This window comes from Nelumbo lutea, chromosome 7 (genome assembly GCF_056320005.1).
Source record: "Nelumbo lutea isolate HS-2025 chromosome 7, American lotus-T2T, whole genome shotgun sequence".
NCBI classification, from domain to species: domain Eukaryota; kingdom Viridiplantae; phylum Streptophyta; class Magnoliopsida; order Proteales; family Nelumbonaceae; genus Nelumbo; species Nelumbo lutea.
The window spans coordinates 48,202,833-48,223,470 of NC_142690.1; the positions used below are offsets into that span (position 1 = coordinate 48,202,833).

Consider the following 20,638-nt stretch of genomic DNA (forward strand, 5'->3'; position numbering starts at 1 on the left):
GTTCGTCCGAGGGTAATATAGGGATTAAAAAGTATTGTAATGGTTTTTTTGAACGGAAAGGGGTCTTTGTCTCACGATCATAGTACAAAGGGGGTGTTTGTTGCAAAACAAAGTACAGGGGGGTCTTTGTCACAGACCCCAAAGTATAGAGGGTCTTTGTTATTTACCCTAATAATTATCATTCTTTCAATTTTATAATTATAATTTTCAATTTTTATTAATTTTTGGGGATATTTATTAAATTAGTATTTTATTTAAATAACAACTATTTTTTAAATAATAAATATATTTCCCTTTTTAAAATATAATATTTTTATTTTATACATAATTGTAAAATAAAACAAATAAATAATTTAAGATAGATAAAATAAATTATATTTAATTTTCACTTTTTATAATTATAATTTTCTGTTTTCCATTAACTTTGTTGAGAAAATTTATTTATTTAGTATTTTTATATAATAACTATGTTTTCATTTTAACATATAATTATGTGTAAAATAAAATATTTAAATCACCTAAGGTAGATGAAAAATATTATTTTTATAATTTTTAGTTTTTATTATTTTTTTGGAAAAATTAAATCTTAAAGTATTTATTTCAGTTTCACAATATTATTTTTTAACTTGTATTAAAGATGAAAAACCATCCAAAAGCACTCAATGTACAATTCGTATCGGACCGTATCCATCAATATAGTGTGATACGGCCCGATACAAAGGCATATCATCATGGAAACGGATATGATACACCCCATATCGGGAGTATCGTATCCTTGGGCCCTTGTATGTAAATACTGCCATGGAACCTTATCATTAGTCTCACAACCTGTTGAATAGCTAAAGCATTAAGCTAAACCTTGCTCCACTTTTTCAGTCTCTGTTACGGTCTTTCAATCTCCTCCTCTGACTAGATTTTGAGAAGGTACTATGCTCTGTCTATCCAATATTCTTCCTTTCATAAACTTATAATACTACATCTTGTTAGTTGATTTTATCACCTTCACACCTTGAACTTACATTCGTGGCCCCATTCATTATCCCCGGAAGCTACCTACCTAGTCGGGTATGTATTTCCCAGGAAACACTTACCCAACTAATTACATTTACTCATATTCTTTTATTTTTCAAGTAACTAAGACAATGACCATTTTAGTCAAGTGTTGGGAACTTCCCCCCATGATGAACTTACAATTTATCTATAATTTTTGAGGACTTTAGCATGGATTTTTATGCCGGTTTTATTAATTTTTGCCTTAATTTAGCTTAATGCTAAGAATAAGTTCAGGGATAATCAATCCAAGAAAATGAAGGAAAAAGGCAAGAAAAGAAGGTTCAAAAAGACCAATTTCAGTCCAGCCCGGTCATGGAAGCAAGAGAGAGCACTTCGGCCCAAAAAGAGCAAGTGAATTCCTTGAGAAAACCCAAGAAAATAAAGCCTAGCTATGAGGAGAATTCGGCCCAGCAAGGAAGGCCCATTTTTAGCCCAAATAACAGCCTAGAGTGTAGCCCACATGAGCTCAAAAGCAAGCTAAGTTGTAGCCCAAATAGCAGCCCAAAGGGAGCTAGGGGCGGCAACTTCTAGGAGTTTCTTGAAGAGAAGGAGGGAGCACTCTAGAAGGTTCATGAGGGGTGTAATACACCCCATTCTAGAGGCTTCAAGAAGGGGCAAGAGCCCCCTTGAAAAACTATATAAGGAGGCCTCTAGGAGGGGATAAAGTTGTTCAATTGCTTGAGAGGAAGGCTCTCCCACTCTTAGAGGTTCGGCCACCTTGAGAGAAGAGAAGAGAAGAAGGCTAGGCGCAAGGAAGAAGAAGAAGAAGGGCTGAAGGAAGTTCAAGACAAGCAAGCTAGAAGAAGAAGGTGAGTTCGAATTGAGAGTTTGTGATTCAAAGATCTTCTGTAATAAATCATTTGTAGTTTCATTCTCTTTTGATTTGAATTCAGTTTCTTAGTTATATGTTCTTTCTTCTTTCTCCTTGTTTCCATTCTTCCTTGATGTATTTCAGCTTGTAAAATTTCAGTTCAGCAATCTAATTCTTTTTGATTCATTCAAATGGTCATGCATTGTATTTGAAGTTTCTTGAATAAGGGTGTGATTGTAGATTAATTCAGCCAACTAACCTTCAAAACTCAGATCTGAATTCTCAGATCTGAGATTGCAAGATCTGAATTGCTTGAAAGAGAATTCAGATCTGCAATTTTCAGATTAGGCGAATTAATCTACAGCTTGGAATTCCTAGAGTGCTTGAGAGAGACTCTAGGAATTCAGATCTACTATTCAAGAACTGAATTGAGTGCAAGGTTAGAGATAACTTGCACAATTCAGTTGGTGATCAATTCAGATTTGAATTGATGCCTTAGAAGTGTTTGAAGAAATGCATGCATGAGGATTAGATTCTTGCTAGAGATAGAAGAACCGTCACTCATGCATAGGATGAACATGCACTTGAGAGAGGTTGTTCATGACCTTGGGGTTTCACCAAACCAAGGCTCAATCATGATTCATTCGAATGATCCAAATTGATAGATTGCTGAATTCTGAGATTGACATTTACTGCTTACTCTTCTAACCTGAATTGAAGGCAATTGGACCAATGATTTAGATAGATTTTAATTTAGGATTTCTTAGCTTTCATTAGAGTTTCGATTTATTTGTTGATCAGATAAGAAATGTTCAATTTAGTATTGGTAATTGTTTCCTAAATCCTCGTGGGAACGATACTTCACTCACTACTTTATTACTTGAACGGCTAGTGCACTTGCTAGTGTCACAATGAGCCACACATCACCCCACTTGGGAGAGATATCCAAGGAAAATGAATTTTCTACATACCCCACATAAATCCGAAAAAAAAAAACATGGGTATTTCAGTCAATGGGAACCAAAATCCCATGACTGACTTTCTCCCCTCTCAAAATCCAAAAAATGAATGGGCCTAAATGTTTGGTTGCTTCTTTGTTGTTCTTCTTGATTGCCAATTTAGGTGCCTGTGCCATGAGATAAGTAGATAGAATGCAGTATTTATTATTGTTGTCTTGTTGTTCTTCATGTTGTGAGAAAAAAATAGGAGACATATTTATTATTGTTGTCTTTAGGCTATGTTTGGTGAATAAGTAATTGTTAAAAGTACTTGTTGAACAAGTACTTTTTAGAAATGCTTATTTTAACAATCACTTAAGGTTGTTTGGTGACCCACTTACTAAATCACTTATTATGTTTTTTAAGCACTTATTGGTGTGGGGATGTTCGGTAAGCTACTTTCCCCATAAGTGTTTATATTGACACAAATGATAATTTTAGCCCTCACTTTACTCATACATATAAACAATGCTTTTCACATATTATACTATACATTTCAATGAAAAATCGTCACATCATGACACATGAGAACCCGCGTGAGTCCACATGTGGAGTGCCATGTGGACCCAAATAATAATAATAATAATAATAATAATAATAATAATAATAATAATAATAATAATAACAACAACAACAACAAATAATAATAACAAATAATAAATAATAATAATTTAATAAATATTGAATAGTATATCTATAAAGTACTTTCAAGGCATAGTTTTCACAAAATACTTCTATAAAGCACTTTTATTTTTATCCTATTTAAAAAATAAAAATAAGATAATATTAATTATACATATTAATAAAAAACACCAATACCAATGAGAATTTAAAAAAAAAGTAAAATAGGAAAATTATTTTATTCAAAAAATTGAAATTTTGGGTTATTCAAAAGAATTAAAATATGAACAAAAAAAATCATGAAAAATACAATGTGAATTTAACATCACCAAATGATATTTTACTAACAAAGCTTCACCATTTCACTTAAGAAATAAAAACTCAATCACAAGTTTTCAAAAAATAATTCAAGTATTTAACTAATTATTAATCACAATGACATATACAAACATAACAAATATTCATATAAAAAATAAAGAAAAATGCAATCACAAATCAAGAATACATGTAAACATTTAACTAAATATTAATCACAACAAAATACAAAAGACATCACACACAACTGTTCATATCAAAAATAAAGAAAAATGCAATCACAAATCAATAAAAATATAAACATTTAACTAATTATTAATCACAAAAAATCAAGAAAAAAATTGTAACCCACATATTTCAGCATATGTTTTGCATCATTTATAACAAGATAGGATTAGAATTTGGATTGGATCGGATCCGATCCATTTGCACCCCTAGAAGCAGTAGAGAAACAGAAACACTAAAGCAAAAACGAAGATGTGTGAATATTTGGAATGGGGAGGGAGATATGTGAATATTTGGAAACAAGATGAGAAGATATCGATGGCTATAAGAAACATGCATGTGAGAATGCAATCTTTGCCCATGTTTGTACAGGTTGGGTAAGAAGACCATATTGGTTAAAAAGAATTTTGATGTTAACCAAGGAATGGAAACTTGGTGTCCAAAATTTAAAAGATCTAGTGGCTGTTTGGCATTGTTGTTGTTTCTTGGAGCAATGGCGCTACATCAATGCAATGTAGGAAAAAATGGTCCTCCAAGAAACAACCATATATTTGGAACTGTTTTTCCATAGAAAACGGTGCTCCAAGCCACGCCTTGGAAATCAAGAAGGCATGGCTTGGAGCAACGCCAAATTTGGCGCTTCCTGGAGCTACAGCTCATTGCTGCCAATAGGGCAGTGATGTAGCAATGATATGGCATTGAATAATGGGTAGAAGTGCAGAAAACATTTCCTGAAGCATTAGTACCAAATGAAAAAAGCTGTTTCTCCAGGAAACGTTCTACCTGGCAGCAATGATTCCAAACCAAAAAGGCATTGTTTTTTGAGAAAATGGTGCTTCCAACCCACACATCAGCAGCACCGTTTTCTTGCTGCAACCACAACATTGATTCCAAACATATACCTATTTTTGATTGGGAAATCTGGAACCATGTGGAGTTACTTTCACAACTACAATCAGCTGAAGTGCAAGTGGAAAGGAGAGGCTTAAGATGGTGGAAGGAATCTAGAAGTGGTTTGTTTTCTGTCAAATCTTTTTGCAAGGCCTTTCTAAAAAACAAAGGAGAAAGAACTGAGTTAAAGGGAATTTGGGGAAACCCTATTCCTCCAAGGATGGAAGCTTTTGCTTGGTTAGTGGATTTGGACAGCATCTAACTTTAAACCATATCCAGAGTAGGGATTTTCACTTGGCTGATAGATGCTACTTGTGTGAGAATGCAAAGGACAATGTTCTTCACTTGTTTATTGGATGCCACTACATGAGATTCATTTGGGGATTTTTCTTTGGTCTCTTTGAGAAAAGGTAAAGTATAATTGTATTAATCAACCGGTCCTTTGAACAAAGAGAAACTGTACAAAAATTGCAACAAAAGGACCTCAAAAAAGTACAATCATTTGTATCATCTTTGAAACCTGCGTGTATAGACACCCAGCTCCTAAGAAGCTCTATAGCCCTGTTAATGACCTCAGCTTCCGAGGAGGCTTTCTGATCAAAAGTCTTGTAACTCCTTTCAGCCCAAACTACCCACAAAATAGCCAAAGGAAAGGAGGACCACGCTCCAACATAATTTCCCCTTCTGTCATTCCAGATATGTGCCAAGCCTCCAAGCATGTTCTAACTGAGGCCGGCATACTCCAGCTTACCTTTAAGGCTTTGTTCGTTTTTCGGTAAGTTACTTACCCGGGTAAATGCAATTACCTAGGTAAATTTTTCTTGGGAAACACTTACCCGGGTAAGTGCATTTACCCATGTTCATTAATCTCATGTAAATAAGATAATGACCATTTTAGCCATAAAAATCCATCATTAAAAGGGGCATTTTTGTCCCATTCAAGTTTTGGCAACTTCCCCCTATCTAGGTGGGAAAGTTATTTATCCACCTAGGAGATGGGTATCACTTACCCGGGATTCTTGGTCAATGGGAACCATAATTCCATTGACCAACTTTCCCCCCTCTCAAAATCCAAAAAAAGAACACCCCCTAAGTTCTTTAGAAAATAGTTCTAAATCATTGTTACAAACTTGCAATGTAGAAACAGATGATTTTTCTTTGGTCTCTTTAAAGCTAGTTGGGTAGAACCTAGATCACCAGAAGAAATTTTTGCTCGATAGGCAAGGAAAAATTTGCTTGGAGTTGGAGTTGCATCCCTTTTGCTACCTGCTAGGAAGTTTGGAAAGAAAGAAATAGGATAACATTCGAAAACAAATCCCATACAAGAGATCAAATCACTCTTATTTGCAAGAAAATGATCATGGACTGGGTCCTCATTCTTCCAGAGTTTGATGGGGTTTCAAAGGAAGAACTTGGTGCTGGATTCTGGAACCTTCTTGAGTTAGATCTCCTGTTTCTACTTTTTTTTTTCTTAGTTCCATTTATGAGTTGATTTCTTTACTTTGTGGTGATTTCTCATCACGATTCAGTTGTACCTCTTTTTTTATTATTAATAAAATTTCTTTTTTATTTACTACCAAAAAAACTATTGCTTTAGCTAAGCAAGGTGTAATAGAAACCACTTGTTTTGCACAAAATTGTATTTTTTCCTGAAAATATTAGGGAGGGATAGCATTAATAACATTGATTTCCTTCATTGTTGATCAAAGAAAAAGAAAAGATGAAAATCTAGGAACTTAAATTGCGAATTTAGATTCATGGGATTGGTGTTAGCAAGGTAATCATGTGTCCCAAGTGAAAGTTCAACTTGGGATGTGGAATTTTATTGGAGACTATAAATGAATTAAAATAGAGAACATGAGAAAATGGCCATCTTCTCTAAAACTTCAAAGAAAAAAACACTTTATGGACAGAGATGACATGACATTTTATTAGAGATGAAAGCAGAAGACAAGCTTATCATGATTTGTGGACAGATCAAAGAAGCAATTCTCTTTCTATGATACCAGAAAGGTATCATGACTGGAGGCATTAGCTAATCAGAAATATACACATGAATCAGGTAACCAGTTCCCAATTTTCAAAAAAAAAATCTTCTATTTTCTCTCTCTCTCTCTTGTTCACTTGACAATGCGAAGAAATCTATTTGAATGGGAAGTTGACAGAATGGATCTGATGCTAAAACCGATACACCAATGTCAAGCCAAGACCTCTTGTCACAGATTGCAGGTTGTGGAAAGCATTTTAGTCTGGGTACTTTTCTGTCAAATCTTAGAGAAGTTTTCTTATACATAAAACAGTTTTACTGCAAAGAGAGTTTGGAAACTTTACATTTGCACTCGAAGAAGTTGAAGATCCTCCCCCCATTGTCTATTGACTAAGACCATTCTTATGGATCTCCATCTGTAGTTCAGGGCAGAGTGCTTTCAGAGATTCTATACTTCTGCAATTCATGTGACACATGTAACAACCAATGGGAAAGCACTTGATATAACTTTGATCTTTATGCTTAGGTTCCTTAAAGACTAGCAGAACAATTACTTTAGGATCATTCCGTCCACTTATTTCTATGGAAATTCTTAAAGGAGGTTTGTTTTGCAGAGCACTAAATACTTTAATAGTCTACTTTTTAGACTATTAAAGCATTTTAGTAGGTACTATGATTTATAGTATTCTTATAGTTCATGTTAATGTGATAAGCTATCTTATTTAGAAATATGCTCCTATTATGCATGTTTCTATTTCTGCTATTACTTTTCAAAAGTTTATAAGATCCAACCATTTCACATAGCCTTGACTTTTCTTTTCTTTGTTTTTCCTTGGGATCAAATTGATTAAAACTTCTATATTGTATTGTGATGGAAGGCGATTTGATCCGACCCCTTGAGAAGGGGACACGTGGACATGACTCAACACAAGTAATAGCTCAACACAATGGCCTAGCTGTGACTAAGTAACGAGCTCGAAAGACAGTTTGCTACATTACAGCTCGCCACAGGATGAGCTCGCTACAACACGAGCTCGAGGACCCTTGACATACTGAAAGGGAATGCTCCAAGACAAGTTTATCTCAGCTCGCGAGCTAGAATAACCAGCTCACTCTGATACTTAGGCAGGAAAACTACCCTAAAGACAATCTCAAGAGGAATCGCCTCGAAGTGCCCCTTGGAGCTCGTTACAAGGAAGCTCGCTACAGAATAGGTCGCTACAAGGCAACTCGCCATTAAGCAACGTAACGCTTTCAAGAAGCTTCTATCTAACAAGATCGTACCCGTCAGACTGCACCACGTCTCCCGACTGACGGCACAGTCCCTGCCAGCCCGACAAACTACACCCACGTCTCTCGACAGGTGATGGCGTGTCTATCCTCCCGGGACATGTCACTCATCTGATTGGGTAGTACTCTGCAATGGTTACCTGCACAGCCTTGGAAAATAACGGCTACAACAGAGGTTCAATGGTGGTTACGCCCGATTTCACAAGAACGCCCATATTTAAGAGCACCCTAGTCGAAGGGGAAGGGGTATCTTGAACATACCTTGATCTAATCTCGAGAAAACCTCGAACTCTCATTGATCTAGCACTACCTGCACTCTTTACTGCTCTCAGAAGCATTCTAACTTAAGCATCAGAGTATTTCCACCGGGCAAGTCCCCCGGGAATCCTTCACCGTCTTCTTCTCAGGTACAGCCCGTCGTAACTAGGAGTCATTCGACCGCCAGCTAGGAGTGCCCGGATTGTGCAGTATCATTTGGCGTCGTCTGTGGGAAACGCTTCAAAAAGCCTTCCTCTAATCTATGCAACTCTCTTTGAGAACTTAGCATTCATGGTTTCTTCAAGTAATGCCGGACGCAGTATCGACCAGAACACTTCAAGGAACAGCCCCAGCTCCTAACTGTCTGCATTGGACAATTCACCGTCCCACTCTTTGTGGACGGAATTCCCAGCTTGAACGTGCCCCTCATAGTGGCACCCGTGAACGCTCCACTCCCTTCCGTGATTGGAGCAACCTTCGTTGAACCTTCTGTTGTTCCCCCAACGAGCAACCAAAACCAGTTGGAGGATCTAGTACAGTGCATGCGAGCTATGCAAGCTCAAATGCAACAGTTCTAGCAGTTCCAATTCTACCAGCAGCAAGTGCTGCATCAAGTTTCTTAGTACCAGTACCACCAGTAGTTCCCCTCACTGCCTCAGGCCCAGCAACCACTCCCTCCCCGGCAACAAGCCTCGAAACAAGCCAAGCCCTCCCATCGGAGTGAACATCCTCGCCTGGGGGAGGCCTCTCAAACCCAGAATCCTTCCAAAAGCCAAGCCTCGTCCCATGGCAGGAAGGAGAGGCCAGCCACCCCCGCCTCGTAGCCTGCAGGCAAGTTGGGGGCCTCCCAGCCGGTCAAGCCTGCATCACCTCGGCACTCCTAGTTTGAGCTCTCTGATGGGTTTGTCGAAACCCTCAAAATTAGTATTAGTCCCACAATAAAATATTTGTAGTAAAAGTGGTACTAGGTCAAATACCACATGGAGCAAATCAGTAATCTCTTAGCTGAATGGATAAAGTAATTGTGTGGGAAATTTTAATAACTAAAATTAAAAGAATAACAAACTAAGCAAACAAGAGAAAATCAGTCTTACCGAATTCTGGTTCAAGGTTTACTAGGATAGCCATAATAAACCTTGTATTTTCCTAATTTAATTGACCAAACCCAGCATTCGATCAACACTTATCACCATTCAACTGGGTACGATAGCGTTCCATGTTAAACAATGATAGCATTAAGATTTGTGAAAATAGTTAAACCAAAATAACAATAACTGAGATAGCTGCAATTATTGAATTTTGTTTCATCGATTCCTTTAGGTTGAACCATGATAAAACATTGGTCAAAGGCTGTCATGAACAATTGACCCAAAAAGATATCAACCTAATTGCTACTTGTACCATTATTCATGACAATTACGGATCATAATCATGGATAACAATAGGAAAATCAACATTAATTCAGTTTACCAAATTAATTAACATCAACATCCAATAAAAATATGCACAAGAATCAATGAATACTTGAATTAGAAATCAAGAAAATAAAGTAACTACAGAACCTTACAATGACACAATCGAACATCCCCCCTTGAACCAGAAAAAGAAGCTTAGCTACTCATGATCTGTGCAATCTCCATGCTTTTCTTCTCCATAACAGAACTGCTTCATTGAGCTTCTTGGCCTCTTGATGATCTCTTGGATCTTGGAATGATTGATGCTAGAGCTGGTTCGCCCCCCTCTTTATATAGCCAAAGGAGAGGATTGTTTTCCAACTCCTTCTAGGAGATCATCTTATTTTTAGGGAGTCCTGATCATATCCTATCTCTTATCTAATCCCCAACCTTCTTATCCTTATAAGATTACATTCAAAGTTTAGATCTAATAAGACTCTCTCACTCTTGGGAGATTACATTCGAATTAGGACTCTAGACTCTTACATCTGAGTTGGGCTTCTCTACTACTTGGGCTACTTCCAGGTTCTTCTGCGAGTTGGGCTTCAGCTGTTAAATGGGCCTGGCTACGAACTTGCTCTGACTTCGGGTGCGGTTTCGTACTCGATGCGGACCGAATCAGTCAAAACCCAAAACACAAAAGTTGTGGGCTTTTTTTTCTTATTTCTAATGCTTCTTGAATTGCCCAATTCGGAGTCCGGAATTGTGAGTTATGCCCAGATCACTGACTGTCGCCGAAACTATACAAAATCACCTGAATTTGCCTGTTTCCTTCCAATTACCTTCTTTATTGCCTTGAATCGAAATGCAAGATTAATGAGTGCATTTAAGTGCTAAGGTGGTATAAAAGGATGCAAAAATAGGGTTCTTTTCAGTCTTATCAAATCCCCGCACACTTAAACTTTGCCCGTCCTCGGGCAAGGCAAAAATCTAAAGTAACACAAGAGAGACTAACTATTGTTTTTCAATCTTTATTTTTCTCTACATGAGGCCTAGTTCATTGCATGCTTTAATTCAGACTTAGTAACCTTCCCTCTTTATATCTCTTTCTCCCCTTCTTCTTGTCCAAGAGTGATTGCAAATCACCATTCCCCATGGTCCCAGGTTAAATCGATAGTCTAGGAGACAAGCCTTCCCGACTGAAACATCCTTGGCTGAATGGGTACTCGTTGCTTTAACAAACCAATTCAGCCAAATGCAATTACTTTTCTTCGAATCAAAACAAGGTGTTTGCCATAAGCTTGCTATGTATCACATCTCCACCACTTAGTATGAATTCCTAGGATCTTAAGGTGAGAATGGGGTTGGGGTTCTAGGGTGAGTGCATTTTATGCTCTATCTCACCCTTGCCTTCATTTCAAGATGTGAGTGCATTTTATGCTCCATCTCACATTAGTCACGATTTTCAATTTGTTCTCTTTTTTTTTTGCACAAGAATCACAGGGTTTCGCCGCCTGATCCGTGAATTCATTGATCATGGTCTCAATATGCCTAACACAGCAAGTTCTAGAATAATCAAACCATGTTTGATAGATAATTATGTGAAAATCAATCAAACCCTTATGCATTTTGCCTATTGATCGAATAAAATCATGAGGTACCATATGCAGCCAAGAAAGACTCAGTTAGTCATGCTTGCATCCTATCTTATCTATTCAGCCTAAGCACATGATTCCTGATAAGTTGAATCGTTCAAGGATAAGTTTCCGGGAGCAGAAATTTTAAAAGGGTAAGGTATCCCAAATTTCCATCAGATTTTCCTAATCCCTCCACACTTAAGTTATACATTGTCCCCAATGTATGTGATTATGCATAAAGTAGAAGGATTTGGGGGTACTTTCCTGTTTGCCTTGTGAGGTTCCTGCTAAACACAAAAATCAAAAACAAAATAAAAAAATTAACTAAACACAATGGGTTGCCTCCCACAAGCGCAATTGTTTAACGTCGTTATGCTTGACGTCCTCCTATTGCTCCTTTAATCCAAAGAATACCATGGAATGTCCAACAAGATGTCTATTGTAGAGGGGACATTTGCATCCTCGTGGAACAACTTTAATCGATGTCCATTTACCTTCAAGATCTTACCTATGTCGAGACTTTTGATCTCTACTACACCATAGGGAAAAACATTAGTCACAGTAAACGGACCCATCCACCTGGAATGCAACTTACCTGGCATGAGTTGAAGTTGAGAATTATACAATAAGACCTTTTGTCCAATTTTAAATTGTTTTCTTAAGAGTGCATTGTCATGGAACGATTTGGTCTTTTCCTTGTAGATTCTTGAATTCTCGTATGCCTCTAATCTCAACTCTTCTAGTTCTTGCAACTGGAGCTTCCTTTCCTTCCCTACTTCTTCCATGTTCATGTTGCATTACTTGATTGCCCAATAGGCCCTATGTTCAATTTCCACCGACAAGTGGCAAGATTTGCCAAAAATTAACCTATAAGGGGACATATCTATTGGGGTCTTGTAAGCTGTCTGATATGCCCAGAGAGCATCATCTAGATGTATGTTCCAATCCTTCCTTCCTGGATTCACCGTCTTTTCCAAGATGGACTTTACCTCTCTATTGGAAATTTCAGCTTGCCCGTTAGTCTGGGGATGATAAGCAGTGGCAATTCGGTGATGCACCCCATATCTTCACAACAAGGCTTCAACTGTTCTATTACAAAAATGGGTCCCTTGATCGCTTATGATGGCTCAAGGAATGCCAAACCTACTGAAGATGTTAGATTTTATAAACCCTACAACACATTTAGAATCATCAGTTTTGGTGGCTTTGGCTTCCACCCATTTTGAGACATAATTGACTGTCAAAAGTATGTAAGAAAAACCACAAGAGGGGGGGAAGGGTCCCATGAAATCAATGCCCCAAACATTAAATATTTCACATATAAGAATGGGGGTTTGGGGCATCTCATTCCCACGATATAGTATACCTGTTTGTTGACATCTTTCACAGTTTTTGCAAAACAAGTAGGCATCTCTAAGTAGGGTGGCCCAATACAGCCCACTATCCAAGACTTTTCGAGCAGTCCTCTTTGGCCCAAAATGGCCCCCACAAGCATAATTATGTCAAAACCTTAGAATCGACATCTGCTCCTCCTCAGGGACATCTCCTAATCATTTGGTCATAACAAAATTTCCATAGATAGGGTTTGTCTCATACATAATATTTTGCCTCATACCTGATTTTATTCTTTATGGATCTGCTAAGGTCATTAGGCAAAATTCCAGTGACCAAGTAATTCACAATGTCAGCATACCATGGAGTCATACCTCTCACGTGGAACAACTGCTCATCAGGAAACAACACACAGATGGGAGAGGAGTCCTCGTCTTTCACCATCCTACTTAGGTGATCAGCCACCGAATTTTCAGCTCCCCTTCGATCCTTGATTTCTAGATCAAACTTTTGGAGCAAGAGTATCCACCTTATCAGCCTCGGGTTCGACTCCTTCTTTGCTAGTAGGTATCTCAAAGCTGCATGGTAAAAAAAAAACCATCACTTTAGAGCCAAGCAAATATGACCTAAATTTGTCTAAAGCAAACACAATAGCTAATAGCTCTTTTTCAGTGGCTGTGTAATTGCTCTGTGCAGCATTCAACATTTTGGAAGCATAGTGAATGACATGGCTCTTCCCATTTATTCACTGCCCTAGAACAGCCCCTATTGCATAATTTCTTGCATCAGTCATGATCTCAAAGGGCAAGTTCCAATCGGGTGGTTGAATGATGGGTGCAATGATTAATAAATTTTTAAGCTTGTTAAATGCTTCCTTGCACTCATTATCAAAATCGAAAGGCACATCTTTTTGCAGCAAACTGGACAATGGCAGGGCAATTTTTGAAAAATCTTTGATGAACCTACGATAGAAACCTGCATGTCCAATAAAATAACGAACCTCCCTAACATTTGTAGGGTAAGGTAAACTCACAATCAAATCAATTTTTGCCTTGTCGACTTCTATTCCTCTAGCTGAAACTACATGTCCCAACACAATACCCTTCTTCACCATAAAATGACATTTTTCATAGTTTAAGACAAGATTTGTTTCCACGCACCTATTCAGAATTTTACTTAAACTATTCAAGCAGTCATCAAACGAATCACCATAAATAGTAAAATCATCCATGAACACTTCAATGCATTTTTCAATAAAATCAGAAAATATGCTCATCATGCATCTTTGAAAAGTGCCCGGAGCGTTACACAAACCAAAGGACATTCGTCTGTAGGCGAAAGTTCCAAATGGACAAGTGAATGTCGTTTTCTCTTGGTCCTCCTGCGCAATAACATTCTGATAATACCCGGAGAATCCATAGAGAAAACAGAAGAAAGTCTTACTTGCCAGCCTCTCTAGCATCTAATCAATGAAGGGTAGGGGAAAATGGTCCTTTCGAGTGGCCAAGTTGAGATTTCAAAAATCTATTACCATTCGCCAGCCACCTTGTACCCTCATGGGAATTAGTTCATTATTTTTATTTTTTACTACAATCATCCCAGTTTTCTTAGGCACAACATGAATAGGACTTACCCATTTGCTGTCTAAAATTGGATAAATTATCCCTTCATCTAACAATTTAAGCACCTCTTTCATTACTACCTCTTTCATTACCGGGTTGAGTTTCCTTTGTGGTTCTCTAATCGGTTTGGCATCATCTTCCAAAAGGATCCTATGCATGCAAATCGAGGGGCTGACCCCTTTTATGTCGGCTAGGGTCCAGCCAATCGCCTCCTTATGGTCCTTTAGGACTTTGATGAGCCTCTCCTCTTGCTCCTCAGTCAACCCTTTTGCAATGATCACAGGCAGTGTCTCTTTTTCGCCCAAGTAGGCATATTTTAGGTGATTAGGTAGGGTCTTTAGTTCCAGCTCCGGAGCCTGTAAAACAGAGGGCAGCAGCCTTGTGTGAGAAATTTTCGATTGAACATCAGAAGTACTTATCTCCTATTCAGGTTCCGGAGTATCATAGGATGCATCGATCTCCTCCTCCCTATCTGATTGTGCCTTATATTCCAGCTCATCGTCCATGTCCTCCTCTCCAAAGACTTCCTGCACAATCGAATCGATAGTATCAATGGAACAGATCGAATGACACTCACTAGGATATTTCATTGCATCAAAAATATTAAATTTTACAATCTCTCCGTCAAACTTGATAGAGAGGGTACCCTCGTCCACATCTATTTTGGTCTTGGCCGTTTTCATGAATGGCCGACCTAATAGAAGTGGGGCTGAACTCGTGGTTGTGTCTTCTTCCATCTTCAGGATGTAAAAATCAGCTGGAAAGATCAAATCGTTAATCTGCACTAATACATCATCAACAATCCCTCCGGGGTATGCATTAGAACGATCAAGCAATTGAATAACAACTCTAGTCTCTTTTAAAGGACCTAGTCTCAATGCACAAAAAATCGAGTATGGCATGACATTAATAGATGCACCTAAGTCCAGCATGGCATGCTCGATTCGTTTATTGCCAATCACACAAGGTAGGGTAAACATACCTGGATCAATACGTTTTTCTGGCAGGGTCCTCTTAATTATGGCTGAAATGTTCTCTCCCACTCTTACCTTTTCATCAATTCACAGCCTCCTCTTGTTAGTGAATAACTCTTTCAAAAATTTTGCATATTTAGGGATTTGTTTTATTGCATCTAGCAAGGGAATGCTGATCTCCACCTTCCTGAAGGTTTCTAACACTTCTTGTTCATATTCCTCTCTCTTTGAACTTGCCAACCTGCTAGGAAAAGTTGGTACAACATTAGTAACCTTAAGGGGAGGGGGGTCCGATTTTACCTCAATGGGGCTGTTGTTTGACCCTTGTCCTTCCTCTTCCTTGGCTGCCTTCGATGGTGAACTTGGTTGGGACTGCAACTCTCTTCCACTCCTCAACACCATCGCACTTGCATTATCTTTCGGATTAACTACCGTTTGTGAGGGTAGTTTCTCGAAGTTCTGCGCCTCCAACTTGCTGATGGAAGTGGCAAGTTGGATAATTTGGTTCCCCAAATTCTGAATGCTGGTTCTTGTTTCCTGTTGAAATTGCTGAGTATTAGTAGCGAGAGCCTTAACTATATCATCTAAGGACATACCTGAATTCGGGGGTTGGCCTTGCGCTGTGATAGGTGTTGAAAACTAGGGTTGTCGACTGAAGTATTGGGGATGATATTTCTATTGTCTTCCTTGGTTCCCGTAGCTTAGATTTGGATGATCTCTCCACCCCGGATTGTAATGATTGGAGTAAGGATCATACTTTCGTTGGAGTTGGCCCGGGAATCATCCCACGGCATTGACTTGCTGCATCGGGCCATCTTGTAGTGATGGACACATGTCCGTAGGATGTCTAGGGATCGAACAGATACCACACACCCTAGCAGTTTGTAATTGTCCTGCTGCGAGCTACTTAACCAAAGCAGTTAAATCAGAAATCTGGTTTTCTAAATTTGCATGGCTTACCTCGTTAACCCTTCTAATGGTACCTTCTGTCCTTGTACCGAATTGCTGAGAATTTTTTACCATATTGGAGATTAATTCCCTGGCCGCTTCAAGTGTCTTGTTCACTAAAGCTCCTCCATTGGCTGCATCGACCATACTTCTATCCATGGGCTAAAGCCCTTCATAAAAGTATTGGATTAACAATTGTTCATGAATTTGGTGGTGGGGACAACTAGCAACAAGTTGCTTAAACCTTTCCCAATATTCATATAATGTCTCACCACCAAACTGCCAAACTCCACATATTTCTTTTCTTATATTCGCAGCCCGGGACGCAGGAAAATATTTATCTAAAAATATCCTATTCATTTCATCCCATGTGCGTACTGAACCGGGAGGGAGAATATACAACCAATCCTTTGCTTTATCTCTTAAAGTAAATGAAAAGGCTATGAGTTTTACCTGGTCCTCAGTCATACCGTGGGGTTTCATGCTTGAACAGACGACATGAAATTCCTTTAGATGTTTGTGAGGGTCCTCACCTAGGAAACCGTGAAACAGAGGCAATAGTTGAATCAAACCATATTTGAGTTCAAAGGCTACCTCAAGAGTGGGGTACGTGATGCATAAGGGCTATTGGTTCATAATTGGTGCAGCCAACTCCCTCAATGCCCTCTCTCTGTTAGCCATTTTTTCTCCTTCTTCGAAGATGGGAAAATCACAAGTGGGCAATTCGCAATCTGAGTTCACCCTTTTTGGTGAACGATCCTTCCTTTGCTTCGCCTCCTTCCTCAAACGACAGGTGGTCCTCTCAATCTTGGGGTTGTACTGAAGTTCACCTCATTGAGAAGCACGAGTCATAAACAAGAAGGTAAGCAAAAGATGGTAATAGCTAAGAAATTAACGTTGCTCTCCGGCAACGGCGCCAAAATTTTGACGGGTTTGTCGAAGCCCTCAAAATTAGTACTAGTCCCACAATAAAATATTTGTAGTAAAAGTGGTACTAGGTCGAATCCCACAGGGAGCAAATCAGTAATCTCTTAGCTGAATGGATAAAGTAATTGTGTGGGAAAATTTAATAACTAAAATTAAAAGAATAACAAACTAAGCAAACAAGAGAAAATCAGTCTTACTGAATTCTGGTTCAAGGGTTCGGGTTGAATCGATTGGCCATCGATCTTAGGTACATATCAGCATTCTTGCAATTCAAGCATTTAACCTTAGATTTACTAGGATAGCCATAATAAACCTTGTGTTTTCCTAATTTAATTGACCAAACCCAGCATTCGATCAACACTTATCACCATTCAACTGGGTACGATAGCGTTCCATGTTAAACAATGATAGCATTAAGATTTGTGAAAACAGTTAAACCAAAATAACAATAATTGAGATAGCTGCAATTATTGAATTTCGTTTCATCGATTCCTTTAGGTTGAACCATGATAAAACATTGGTCAAAGGCTGTCACGAACAATTGACCCAAAAAGATATCAACCTAATTGCTACTTGTACCATTATTCGTGACAATTGCGGATCATAATCATGGATAGCAATAGGAAAATCAACATTAATTCAGTTTGTCAAACTAATTAACATCAACATCCAATAAAAATATACACAAAAATCAATGAATACTTGAATTAGAAATCAAGAAAATAAAGTAACTACAAAACCTCACAATGACACAATCGAACCTCCCCCCTTGAACCAGAAAAAGAAGCTTAGCTACTCATGATCTGTGCAATCTCCATGCCTTTCTTCTCCATAGCAGAACTGCTTCCTTGAGCTTCTTGGCCTCTTGATGATCTCTTGGATCTTGGAATGAGTGATGCTAGAGCTGGTTTGCCCCCCTCTTTATATAGCCAAAGGAGATGGTTGTTTTCCAACTCCTTCTAGGAGATCGTCTTATCTTTAGGGAGTCTTGATCCTATCATATCTCTTATCTAATCCCCACCTTCTTATCCTTATAGGATTACATTCAAAGTTTAGATCTAATAAGACACTCTCCCTCTTGGGAGATCACATTCGAATTAGGACTCTAGACTCTTGCATCCGAGTTGGGCTTCTCTGCTACTTGGGTTGCTTCCAAGTTCTTCTGCGAGTTGGGCTTCAGCTGTTAAACGGGCCTGGCTGCGAACTTGCTCCGAATTCGGGCCCGGTTTTGTACTCGATGCGGACCGAATCAGTCAAAACCCAAAACACAAAAGTTGTGGGCCTTTCTTTCTTCTTTCTAATTCTTCTTGAATTGCCCAATGTAGAGTCTGGAATTGTGAGTTAGGCCCAGATCACCGACTATCGCCGAAACTGTGCAAAATCACCTGAATTTGCCTGTTTCCTTCCAATTGCCTTCTTTATTGCCCTGAATTGAAATACAAGAGTAATGAGTGCATTTAAGTGCTAAGGTTGTATAAAAGGATGAAAATTAGGGGACAAAAATAGGGTTCTTTCAGTCTTATCACTCTCGCTCGCAGAAAACCAGTTTGAGGTCCTAGCCGCAGATTACAGGTAGGGCTCTTTGGTTCAGAACTACCATCGACAGTCCGAGCCTATCGAGCTCGGTAATACTGAAGCAAGCAGCACCAATGCTGAGCCGACGAAACAGAAGCGGAGGTGCCGATGAGCTTGCCGAACTGCTACTCACATCTTGCCCGAGCTCAGAGGTAAGGAGGAGGTAAGCTCAGATGAAGTAAAAGCTACTCCTCTCCTTTCAGTTCCTTCCCCCCTATCACCAAAACTTCTTATTGTCCCCAAGCCAAAGGACTTCAATCTCCCTCACCTGGATAAGTACGATGGATCCTTCGATCCGAATGATCATGTGGATGCCTTTCAGTCCCAAATGCACCTGGCAAGATCCAATGAATCTTGTATATGCGTGGCTTTCTCCACCACCTTCAAAGGGGTGGCCTGCACTTGGTACCGAAACCTTGCGCCCAGATCGATAAGAAGTTGGGCGCAGTTTGTGCAAATCTTCACCTCCCAATTTGTCACCAGCAAGAGATGCCCAAGAACCCAAAAAAGCCTCCTCGTCATAGTTCAAAAGGAAGGGGAGTTCATTCGGAGTTACATCAAGCGGTTCAATGACACTTGCTTACAAATACCCGATCTGGACCCTACAGTTTGCCTCACCGCGGCCAAGCAAGGTATTACCCATAAAGAATTCAAATGGCACATGGTTGTCAATCAGCCTAAGACCGTAACCGAGTTTCTTAAGCTCGTGGATCAGTTTATAGGATGGAGGAAGAGATCAGCCAGAAGGGCGAGCCGGCCCTCGAGAAAAGGAAAAGGGAAGTCGATCCCCTGACTCAAGGGGGTATCAAGAAAAAGAAGGATCCAACTCGTGGGGCAAGGCCGAATCAACCCTTCCGAGCTCTAGCAACAGAAAGGGCGGACTACACGCCCCTCAACACGAAGCGGGCCGAGATCCTCAAGGCGATCAAGGATGCCCCGTACGTGAAGTGGCCACCTTGGGTGAAGGTCAATCCTAGTGTAAGGAATATAAATTTGTATTATAGTTTCCACAAATATCACGGCCATAGCACCGAAAATTGTAAAAACCTCCACGACGAGATAGAGGAGCTCATCCGTCATGGATACTTGAAAAATTTTGTACAAAATAATAATAATAATAATAAAGTAGGTCGGCAGGGGGAGCATAATATAGATGCTCCCGAATCCAGCATGCAAGCAGAACAATCGCAAAAGCAGCCCCCAAAAGAGAGAGCAGTTCGGGGGACCATCCACGTGATTGTCGGAGGTTCGATTATAGAGGGCTGCACCTCAGCTGCAGCTCGGGCGTCAGCTCGCGAGGCCACCAGGGAAGAACAAAACCCCCCGAAGCAGCCAAGGGTAGAAGACCCGATCTTCTTCACAGAGGATGACGCACACGGGGTCCACTACCCCCATGATGACGTGCTCATCATAAAGGTAAAGATCAACGACTTTGAAGTCAAGTGTGTCCTCGTCGACTCAGGCAGCTCAATAGACATTCTCTTCAAAGTAGCCTTCGACCAACTTTAGCTCCAAGAGAGTGACCTGAAGCCCACGAACACTCCCCTGGTAGGCTTCAGTGGAGAGGAAGTCAGACCCCTAGGAAGGATTACAGTACCTATGGAAGTCAGCACTTGGCCTAGAATAGTAAGGCTCAACCACGATTTCTTAGTGATCGCAACCCCTCCTCGTACAATGCCATAGTAGGTCGGTCGAACACCCATGCCCTACGAGCTATGGTCTCCACTTACTACTTGGCCATGAGGTTCCCCACGGACTTCGGAATCAGGATAGCACGAGG

The 20,638-nt window shown here is 39.5% G+C and overlaps 1 non-coding gene across 1 annotated transcript; it reads left to right on the forward strand.

Moving 5' to 3' along the window:
* Positions 1-16,561: 16,561 nt before the first annotated feature.
* Positions 16,562-16,668, forward strand: LOC148846290 (small nucleolar RNA R71). The gene has a single exon (XR_016102706.1). It is a non-coding gene; the product is annotated as a small nucleolar RNA R71 (small nucleolar RNA).
* The last annotated feature ends 3,970 nt before the right edge of the window (positions 16,669-20,638 follow it).